Source organism: Rhinopithecus roxellana, chromosome 8 (genome assembly GCF_007565055.1).
Source record: "Rhinopithecus roxellana isolate Shanxi Qingling chromosome 8, ASM756505v1, whole genome shotgun sequence".
Classification (NCBI taxonomy): domain Eukaryota; kingdom Metazoa; phylum Chordata; class Mammalia; order Primates; family Cercopithecidae; genus Rhinopithecus; species Rhinopithecus roxellana.
Genome location: NC_044556.1, coordinates 38285097 through 38295628, shown reverse-complemented (window position 1 = coordinate 38295628; position 10532 = coordinate 38285097). Strand labels below are relative to the sequence as shown.

Here is a 10532-nt window from a genome sequence, read left to right as displayed (position 1 = left end):
GAAATATTTTAAAAACTGTGATTGGGTTAAGCAAAAGGTCTTTAGATACAAGAAAATAAAGACAATCCATAAAAGAAAATATGGCAAAATTTGACTTCATAGGAATAAAAAAGCCTTTATTACTCTACAAAATATACTGGAATTTTTTTGTTGTTGTTTTGTTTTGTTTTGTTTTGTTTGAGACAGTCTCACTCTTGCCCAGGCTGGAGTGCAGTGGCACTATCTCGGCTCACTGCAAGCTCTGCCTTCCGGGTTCAAGCCATTCTCCTGCCTCAGCCTCCAGAGTAGCTGGGACTATAGGCGTCCACCACCACTTTTCTGTATTTTAGTAGAGACGGGGTTTCACCGTATTAGCCAGGATGGTCTCGATCTCATGACCTTGTGATCCACTGGACTCAGCCTCCCAAAGTGCTGGGATTACAGACATGAGCCACCGTGCCCAGCTTCAAAATATACTATTAAAGCAATAAAAAGACAAGTTATAAGCAAGGAGAAAATATTTATAATCACATATCACATGAAGGACTTGTATCCAGAATATATAAAGAACTCAAAATTCAGTGATTAGAAACTGAATAGGCAAAAGATTTTGACAGACACTTCACCGAAGAAGATATATGGATAGCAAATACAATGCTTAAGATTAATAAAATTAATAAGTTGAACGAAAAGATGCTTAAATATAATCAATTAGTGAAATGCAAATTAAATGACAATTTTAAGTGCTGGTGAGAATTTAAATAAACAAGAACTCTCCTATGTTGCTGATGGGAATGTGAAATTATACAGCCACTCTGAAAAATTGCTTGGGAGTTTTTTATAAAGTTTGATGTATATTTACCAGATGACCCAGCAATCCTACTTTTAGGTATTTATCCTAGAGAAATAAAAACATGTTAACACAAAAATCTGTGCACAAATGTTTATAGCAGCATTATTCATGATCACCAAAACACAGGAAACAACCAAATTAGCATTAATGTCTGAATGGATAAACAAACCGTGTTCCATTTACGCAATGGAATACAACTTAGCAATAAAAATGATTAATTACAAATACAGACAACAACATAGGTGAATCTCAAATGCATTATGCTGAGTGAAATCTCAGTATCTAAAGGTTACAGATTTATTCCATTTAGGAATCATTCTGGAAAAGGCAAAAGCAGACAGATCAGTGGTTTCCGGGAGTTAGGTATACAGAAAGGGTTTAACTAAAAAAAGGCAGCTGGAGGGAGATCTTTGGGGTATTCAAATTGTTCTGTATCCCGACTGTGATGCTGGTTATAGGAATCTATGCATGTGTGAAAATTCATAGACTTGTACATAAAGAAATGAATTTCACTCTTTGTAATTTGTATAACTGAAGAAATGTTTAGGCCGGGCACACTGGCTCACGCCCGTAATCCCAGCACTTTGGGAGGCCAAGGCAGCTGGATCATCTGAGGTCAGGAGTTCAAGACCAGCCTGGCCAACATGGTGAAACCCTGTCTCTACTAAAAATACAAAAATTAGCTGTGTGTGGTGGCAGGTGCCTGTAATCCCAGCTACTTGAGAGGCTGAGGCAGGAGAATCGCTTGAACCTGGGAAGTGGAGGTTGCAGTGAGCTGAGATCATGCCACTGCACCCCAGCCTGGGCAACAGAGTGAGACTCTGTCTCAAGAGAAAAAATAAAAAATAAAAATGTTTACAGCGTTCCTGTTGTATACCATAAACTCTAAAAATAAAAAGATGATTCAATGCTTGAAAGGGGATTTAAACTGCATAATGTAAAAATGTAACTTTTAAGATTTCCTTGTCTAGTTTTCATTCCCAAATGACCTGTCTTTCTAACAGATTTATTCTAAACCTTTCTATATCTGCTGGCAAGGGAAAAGAAGGATGTGACTTGTGATGCTAATGGGAGTAAGAAGTAGGTGAGGACTTGAGAAAAGGTGTTTGATTAGAACATTTAAAAATATCTCTTTCACTCAAGCTTGGTGCTGAAAACTAACTTGACACCACTGAGCAGATGCTGTGACTGGAAACAGCTGGGGTCCACACACCGTCCTGCCCCAGAGCAATAGGGGCAGAGTTTCCTAATCCTGTGGTTGCTGATGTCCCTGCATAGCAGTTCCCGCTGGCCATTCATGTGGGGGTAGAAGAAGAATGGGAGTGGTGGGAATAAAAATTTATATTCTAACATGTTAAGTAAAAATGATAAAGATTCTTTTTTTTTTTTTTGGAGACAGAGTCTAGCTCTGTTACCCAGGCTGGAGTGCAGTGGCACCATCTCGGCTCACTGCAGCCTCTGCCTCCCAGGTTCAAGCAATTCTCATGCCTCAGCCTCCGTGGTAGCTGGTATTACGGGCACCTGCCAACACGCCCAACTAATTTTTGTATTTTTAGTAGAGATGGGGTTTCACCATGTTGGCCAGGCTGGTCTGGAAATCCTGAGCTCAGGTGATCAGTCCACCTCGGTCTCCCAAAGTGCTGGGATTACAGGTATGAGCCACTGCACCTGGCCAAGATTCTTTATATCTAGAATGACCAAAAGGGGACAAATTGGTGGTATTGATGAGCTATAAGATAATAGATGGATATAAAATAACTGACTAATAACTAATTTATGGAACTTAACACCCTAGTATACATTCCTTTCTCTCAAAGGTGCTCCGACTCCAGGGCAGAACTCCATGAAGAAAAGTTTCCTACGTGGAAACCCAGGTGGGGCCAGGTAGGCTGAAAACAGAATGTCTTGCTTTCACCTAGAGTCAGACTAACGCATTCACCAAGAAAAATTCGCTCAAAGTACAGGTGTGCTGTCCAAACAACCAAACAGCCCTCTCCCTCCCACAATGAGGGGAAGCAAAGTCCCCAATGACAAAAGAGATTAACACTGCTGTGATTATTTTCATTTCAAAAAAGGCCCACTTAAAGTATTTACTTCGGCAGTTCCTTCAAGTGTGGACCACCTCTGAGGCATTTAGATTTCCTTCATAAATCATTAATCACCGAGTCAGGGCTTGCAGGGAGGGAGAGTTTGCAGTTCTTGCCAATTGAAGATCAATAGAAGTAAAGGTAAATCATCTCGGAAATGATGATGTGAGCCAGTGGGGGAGATGTGATTGCGATTTACGCCCAGTGCTTCAGGAAACGCGTCTTTAGAAAGAAGGGAGCTGTCCCTAGAGTGTGGAGGTGGGAGACTGCTCTTCCCAAAGCTGACTGCAGGTGCCACAGAGAATTGGGAATGTGCCCATGTGTCCTCTCTCCACTGGAAGGGCCTGAGACTGGACGTGGCAGGTACCAGGCAAGCTCAATCCATCCTGCCTTCTGGGCTGCACTCGCTCATTACGGAAGGCTGCAATTTCATTTCAGATCGGCAGCGTAAAACCTGTTGTCATATTTTGTGAGATGATGTTAACTCTGCTATGAAATTATACCCTGAGAATACCCCAGAGCCAGCTCAGTACATATAAATAGCCATTTATCAGATGCAACCCATAATCTTCCCGCTGCTGTGACCCATTCTGTAATTTTCCCTTGGCTGACAAGCTACAAATGAAGAGTGTACTTAGATTTCAGTTATGAGGTTTAAAATATGGATGTGGATATAAAAAGCTAAGCCCTTCAAGAAGAAACCAGGGAATTTTCCCATTAAATTCTAAGGACTTTCGTCCATCTGCTTTATCATCATGTAAGCATCCCGTGATCCCTGCATTGACCTCCCACACAATCTTTTACCCACTGATTCCCTGTCATGCCTCTGTCAGCTCGTGCTTTCCACACTGGCCCTTTATGTGCCATTCCTCTCCCATTACCAACACAGGCACTTCTCTTCTACATGCTTATAAAACGTGTGTGTAAGCTGAGAACCACATTATGTTTGTGGACATGATGATGTGAGCTTTAACCACTGAAACTTTTTTCACGAAAAACATGTCATGAACTATTAGTATGTGCCAAACACTACATACTAGGCATCTTACACATATACTTTCATTTTATATGCCTTTGGCCCTCTGTATCTGTGGGATGCATGTCCAAGGATTCAACCAACCTCAAAAAGAAAATATTCAGGAAAATATATAAAAAATACAATATCACAATAAAAAATAATACAAATTTTAAAATCTAGTATAATAACTATTTGCACAGCATTTACACTCTATGAGGTATTATAAGTAATCTAGAGATGATTTAAATTACACAGAAGGATTTATGTAGGTTATATACAAATACTACCATCTTTGACATCAGGGACTTGAGCATTCTCAGATTTTAGTATCCACAGGTGGTCCTGGAACCAATCCCCCCGCGAATACTGAGGGACAACTGTATGAAGAAACTGTGGTTCAGAACAAACTAAGATCATGAGTAGTTAACAGTTGGAACCAGGATTTGAACCTAGACTATTAGTTTCCTGTGGCTGCTGTAACAAATAATCAAAAACTGGGTGGCTTAGAAAAACAGAGATGTATTCTCTCACAGCTCTGGAGGCCAGAAGTCCAAAATCAAGGTGTTGGCAGGGCTGCACTCCTTCCAGAGTCTCTAGGGGAGTATCCATTCCTTGCCCCTCCCAGCTTCTGGTGATTGTTAACATCCTTCAGCCTGTGGCCACGTCTCTCTCTGCTCTGTCTTCTCTGTGTGTGTGTCTCTCTCTCAAAACTCCTTTCACCTCAGTCCCATGAGGACACATGCTACACTGTATTTAGGGCCCATCTGGATAATCCAAGGTAAGTGCCTTCTCTCAAGATTTTTTACTTAATCACATTTATTTGCCATGTAAGGTGGCATTCACAAGTTCCAGGGATTTGAAGAGGATATCTTTTGGGGAGCTGTTTTCCAGCCTACCACAGACTTTAAAGCCATCAAAGTCCCAATGGGTCCCCATCCCCAATCATGCATAAGAAATCTTTGGACTGCGGGGAACTAGAGGTAGTGGCTGCCTAGTTCATGAAGTCAGGTTGCACCTTTGCCAATCTCCACTTACATGAAGTTTCCGGGGACCGAAAATTCACAGATTCATTTCATTTGAATCACTAAAAAACCAAGATACTTGAATATAATAATAATCACCTTCATACAGGTCAGTTTATCAGATTAACTCTAGTCACTCACAACCCTGGAGAAGCAAGAGAAAAGCAAATCAAGTCTGATGGACAACATGAGCTATTCACATTTTTTTCAGGTGCATTATGCTGACATAAACAATGGCTTTGAAATGCCCCTTGAGCTATTTTTTTTTTTTTTTTGAGGCTTTATCTGCTGGGCACTGGAACATATGGATGAAAAAATGCAGTATGTAACTATGGGTAAGTTTTATTGATGTAACAACTTTGATATGCTTGATTATAACAGAAGTTATGCAGTGATCTCTTTATATGTTGAAATTTTTTGCCAAATTGGCACTTCTTGACCCATTTATTTGTTGTCTTCATGACCCCATGGCTGGGAACTCTCCAAAATATTCTGTTTCTTTCTGGAAAGACCTTTTCATAAACTTTTTAAAAATTCTTATTTTAAAAGGAATTTTATATCAACATTAAAAATTTTTTTGAAAGAATAATAAAAACCACTCATAATCCCACTTGCCTAGCAAACAAGAGTTTTCATGAGTAGCGTGTTCTAACCTTAATGAACATCACAGTGCTACTCCATCAACACTTGAGACTATATGCAAAAGAGAAACAGGAACTATTTGGTTTTCAGTTGTGAGGCATAGAACTATCACATGATTTGATTAAAGCATGTAGGCCCCCCCACAACAGTCTTATGAATAAATAGACACTCATCATGCCCCAGCACTTATGAATAAATAGACACTCATCACGCCCCAGCACCTGAACATGTTAACAGTGTTATAAAATCAGTAGGCAGTAGCCTGGCAAATTCAAAATTACTGGAAATTTTCATTGTGATTCATTGGTGGACCAGTGCTAGAACTTTATCATAAACAATCAGACTGGGTCCTTGCGGAGATTTCGGATTTTCCCATGGAAAATGCTCATTTCTGGTTTCTCATCAACTTTCCAGCCATCTCTTTCTACCATCTGTTGAGCCCAAGGAATGCACACTTTCTTTTAGAACTACTAGTAAATACTAGGAAAACACTAACATGGAATATAGCTCAAATCCAAATTATTGTTGTTGTTGTTTTTTTTTTTTTTTTTTTTTTTTGTTTGTTTGTTTGTTTTGAGACAGAGTCTCGCTCTGTTGTCCAGGCTGGAGTGCAGTGGCATGATCTCGGCTCACTGCAACCTCTGCTTGCCAGGTTCAGGCAATTCTCCTCCCTCAGCCTCCCAAGTAGCTGGGACTACAGGTGTGTGCCACCATGCCCTGCTAATTTTTTGTATTTTTGGTAGAGACGGGGTTTCACCACGCTGGCCAGGCTGGTCTTGAACTCCTGACCTCATGATCCGCCTGTCTTGACCTCCCAAAGTGCTAGGATTATAGGCGTGAGCCACTGTGCCCTGCCCCAAATGATTGTTGAATACTTTATTAAGGATTGTCTTGAGAACATGAATGAAGATAATGATGAGTTAACTGCAGGGAAAAAATTGTAAGGTTGGTGAAATCTGCTTAGTTGACCAGAATATTTCATCCTTTCTACTTCCTGAAATACAGCCCCCACCACACACTCCTGTGGTACTCTCATGGTACACTTGGCTGTCACAAAGAAGACTGGCAGCTCACAACTTAAATTAGTTGTTTAGACTTCAAAGAGGACCTCCCCCCAGGACTCTCTGGGGAGCCAGCAGGGGGCACTTAAGGGATGATTCATGAATGGTTGTGCTGGATCTTCTGACGAAGTGGTTTTATAAGATTGGGAGAGGGGTAGTTGCTTTCCTTGGACACCTCAACCCTCAAATCACACTATAGAGGTGGCTCCTTCCTTTGTTTAAGTAAAAATTAGATCTCCTTGTTGGAATCACTGTGCTCATGTGTGTGTGTGTGTCTGTGTGTGTGTGTGTCTGTGTCTGTGTATGTGTGTGTGTGTGCCCGTGTCTGTGTATGTGTGTGTGTGTGTGTGTGTGCATGTAAGTGCATGTGTATGCAGGCCGAAAAAAAGAGGCTGAGGCCAGGTGCGGTGGCTCACGCCTGTAATTCCAACACTTTGGGAGGCCAAGGTGGGAGGATTGCTGAGCCCAGGAGTTCGAGACCAGCCTGGGCAACATAACAGGAATCCCATCTCAAAAAGTAAAAATAAAAGAGGCTGAAAGGCGGAATATAAGTAAATCCATAAATAATTGTACTGAAGGAAATTACCATCAAATGAGTCTTGTAGTAAATACAATTAAAAGAAAGTTGCTTTATTTCTCTGTTTTTGTTTTGTGAAGCTGAGTAAGACAGAGTGTTTAATGGAAAAAAATTGGACTAAACAGGCAACAATTTCCCTGTAGGTCCGAGAAGCCTGTGCAACTGCAAGCAAGGCAGCGAGCCCCTCTCCACCGCACTTGCCTCATCTGTAAAATGGGTGCCATAGCCCACCAGCAAAAAGGCGGTTTGTAGCTCTAAAAATCTGATTTAACTGTTGTAGAAGTTCAGAATTTCTTAAAACTGGACTCTGCTTTATAACTCCATGAAGTAAAAATCCTAAAAATAGGATTCTATCACCAAATATCACCTGAGCATCAGCTTTGTATTAGATGCTATGCTGGTTAACATGCTGCTGTTAACACACAGGAAGACTGGATTGTGTTTTCATGAACATTATGATTTCGAGAGTTTATTTTCAGAGTCAGAGACTCATGCAATTTGGAAGTGGTCTTGGAGATTTGGTCAGCCCATCTACCCAGAGCAGGCATACCCTGACACAGGCCTCCTGGTCTCTGTCTGAACACCTGGATGCTCAGTTTCTCATCCAGCCATCTAGTCCATTGGTACACAGTTCTTATTTAGAATTTTTTTCTGTATAACTAAACCAATGCTGTTTCTTCTTAAGTCGTCTAACACCTCTTATACTTCTCTCCTCTTCCTTCAGATATTTGAAGTTCTTTGTACTACAAATCTGTTAAAAAAGGAAAGAAAACACAATGATTATGGATTTATTTGTGTCTCTATTATAGCAGCTGTTGATTTACCCCCTGTATTACTTCTCTCTGGGTCAGACAACCCCTCTCTATTAATAAACTTCTTGAGGTCAGATAGCATTCTTTCTCATTTTTCAGTCTCTCACAGCACACAGTGCTCCTCCTTTCATGTGGCAGGTACTCAGTAAATGTTTCTTGATTTATGAATAGCATCCCTTTAAATACTTGAAGGCTGCTATCAGTTTTCCCCAAGTCTCTTCAGGCTAAAAATTCCAAATTCTCCACTGGTCGGTGTATAATAAACACCCTTCTTTTAACACCTTCCACATGTCGGAGGACTGCCCCCAGCCCTGGCACTTTGGTCCCCTAGACAGAGTTAAATGATCAGTGTGAGGTTGTTTAATCCAGCCCCGCATTCTTTGACCTCCCCAATCACCTGGGCACTCAATCACCTGGGCACTCAAGAAAGCTGGTGGAGACCAAATATCCTGTGCTTTCACAGGAACTTTGGTGAATCAGGTCCCTCTCGCCCTATTCTTGTGGAAACTGAATGTTTAAAACTGAATTCAGAGCTTCACATTTATTTCTGTTAAAATTCATTTTGTGATAGTTTCATCCCTGCTCCCCAAACTGTAACGACCTTCCTGTATTGCAATGATCTCATTAGGTATCAATCCCAACTATGTGTCATCTGATAATGGTCCAACAAGCACTTTACATGTCCAGGTAAAAGAACATGAACAAGTATTAGGCAAGAGAGGATACGGTATTAGACTGGAACACATAAAACTACCATTGTAATAGGTCAAAAGTGCTCACATATAACCAGTATTTAATGGTACAGCCTAAGGCATTGTTACATGACTTCCAAAATGGCAGGGAGGTTTCACTTGATCTTCTCTTGCTGCAACTGCTTAAACGTGTGCTACTGTGCCTCACTGCAGCCTCTGCAGCCTACATTTCCTCCTGTTGTCCTGAAAGGCATGTTGATGCTCATTATTCATTGCTTTGCTGAAAGCCTCTCAGAGTCAAGGGGAAGAGCAAAAGCTCCAGAGCCAGCCTGCCCATTGAGCTCTGGCTCTGTTACACTGGCTGTGTGACCTCTGACAAATTCATTGACTCCCCTGTGCCTCTGTTTCCTCATCTGGAAATAGAGATAATGGTAGTACTGTTGCTGATTTTTGCTCCTTAGTTCAGTTAAAACCTGGCTTCTTGTCACACAACCAGGAAAATTTAGGCACGTGGACATATCAAAGGGTGCGTAGAGCAGGATTTTATTGGGTGAAAGGTGAAAAAACGAAAAAAGAGAGCAGGCGCAGTGGCTTACGACTGTAATCCCAACACTTTGGGAGGCCGAGGTGGGCAGATCACCTGAGGTAAGGAATTTGAGACTAGCCTGCCCAACATGATGAAACCCCATCTCTACTAAACATACAAAAAATTAGCCGGGCATGGTGGTGGGCACCTGTAATCCCAGCTACTTGGGAGGCTGAGGCAGGAGAATCACTTGAACCCAGGAGGCGGAGGTTGCAGTGAGCTGAGATCACACCACTGCACTCCAGCCTTGGTGACAAGAGCAAAACTCCATCTCAAAAAAAAAAGAAAAGAAAAAAGAAAAAAGATCTCAGCAATGTGTGATGGACCCCTGCTAACAGGCCCTCTACCTCAGATTGATTCCTAGGTCACCGCTGGAGCTGAAGAGAGCAGGCTCTTCCTCTGCATAATGTATGAATTTCCTGTGGCTCCACCCACTTCCCACAGTGCACATGCCAGGGTCTAGTCAGCTGTGGGCATGCACAGACAAGCCCTGGGCATCTAGCCCTCATCTGCACAAAAGCATCTGATGTAAACACTTGTGAAGCAGGTCAGAGATTCTCTGGGGACCCCTTTTTATCTGCCTAGGATTTGACTGTCTCAGGACCTGCCTCACAGGATTCTTTGAGGCTTGAAGAAATGGAGTGCTTGGAGACATGCTGGCAGCTTGTGCTCAGTAATGTTGATGATTATTAGTATAACATCTTTCCCTGGAAAATCAGGCTGAGTGCAGGGCTTTTCACTCCTTTATTCCACAAAGTACTGATGAACTGCCTAATGTAATTAAATCAACCCAGAATTTTCCCAGGGATCAGCATCAAGCCCACAGGGTGGCAGATTCTGAAATATGTATTTCCCCACTTTAAAGATAAGCACACTGGTCCTTCTGTCAGCTTTCAGGCAGGTTCTTGTGCCCTGTCGCCCAAGGTTGAGGTAAGGGTTTCCCAATCACATCTGCACATTTTTTCATCCAGCAGCAGATTTGAGCCCACGAAAAACAAGTAAGGGGCTCTTACTATTTATTCAACTAGTTAGTGCTCAAATCCTTTCCTAGCCAATATCATGCTTTCCATTATCATTAGAAGATCATTTTCCTTGATCGAGAAAATTCTAAAAATTATGAAATGAATTGTTCTGCCTTCTCTGTGCTGCTGTTAACACTAAATTGAGCAATGGCCATATGCTTCCTTGTCCTTCTTCCAGTTC

General features: G+C 41.6%; 1 long non-coding RNA gene across 1 annotated transcript; it reads left to right on the top strand.

Annotated features, from left to right (window-relative positions):
- The first annotated feature begins 4657 nt into the window (after nucleotides 1-4657).
- LOC115899136 lies at nucleotides 4658-7465 on the top strand. The gene is made up of 3 exons (XR_004058813.1): nucleotides 4658-4715; nucleotides 5238-5294; nucleotides 7383-7465. It is a non-coding gene; the product is annotated as an uncharacterized LOC115899136 (long non-coding RNA).
- The last annotated feature ends 3067 nt before the right edge of the window (nucleotides 7466-10532 follow it).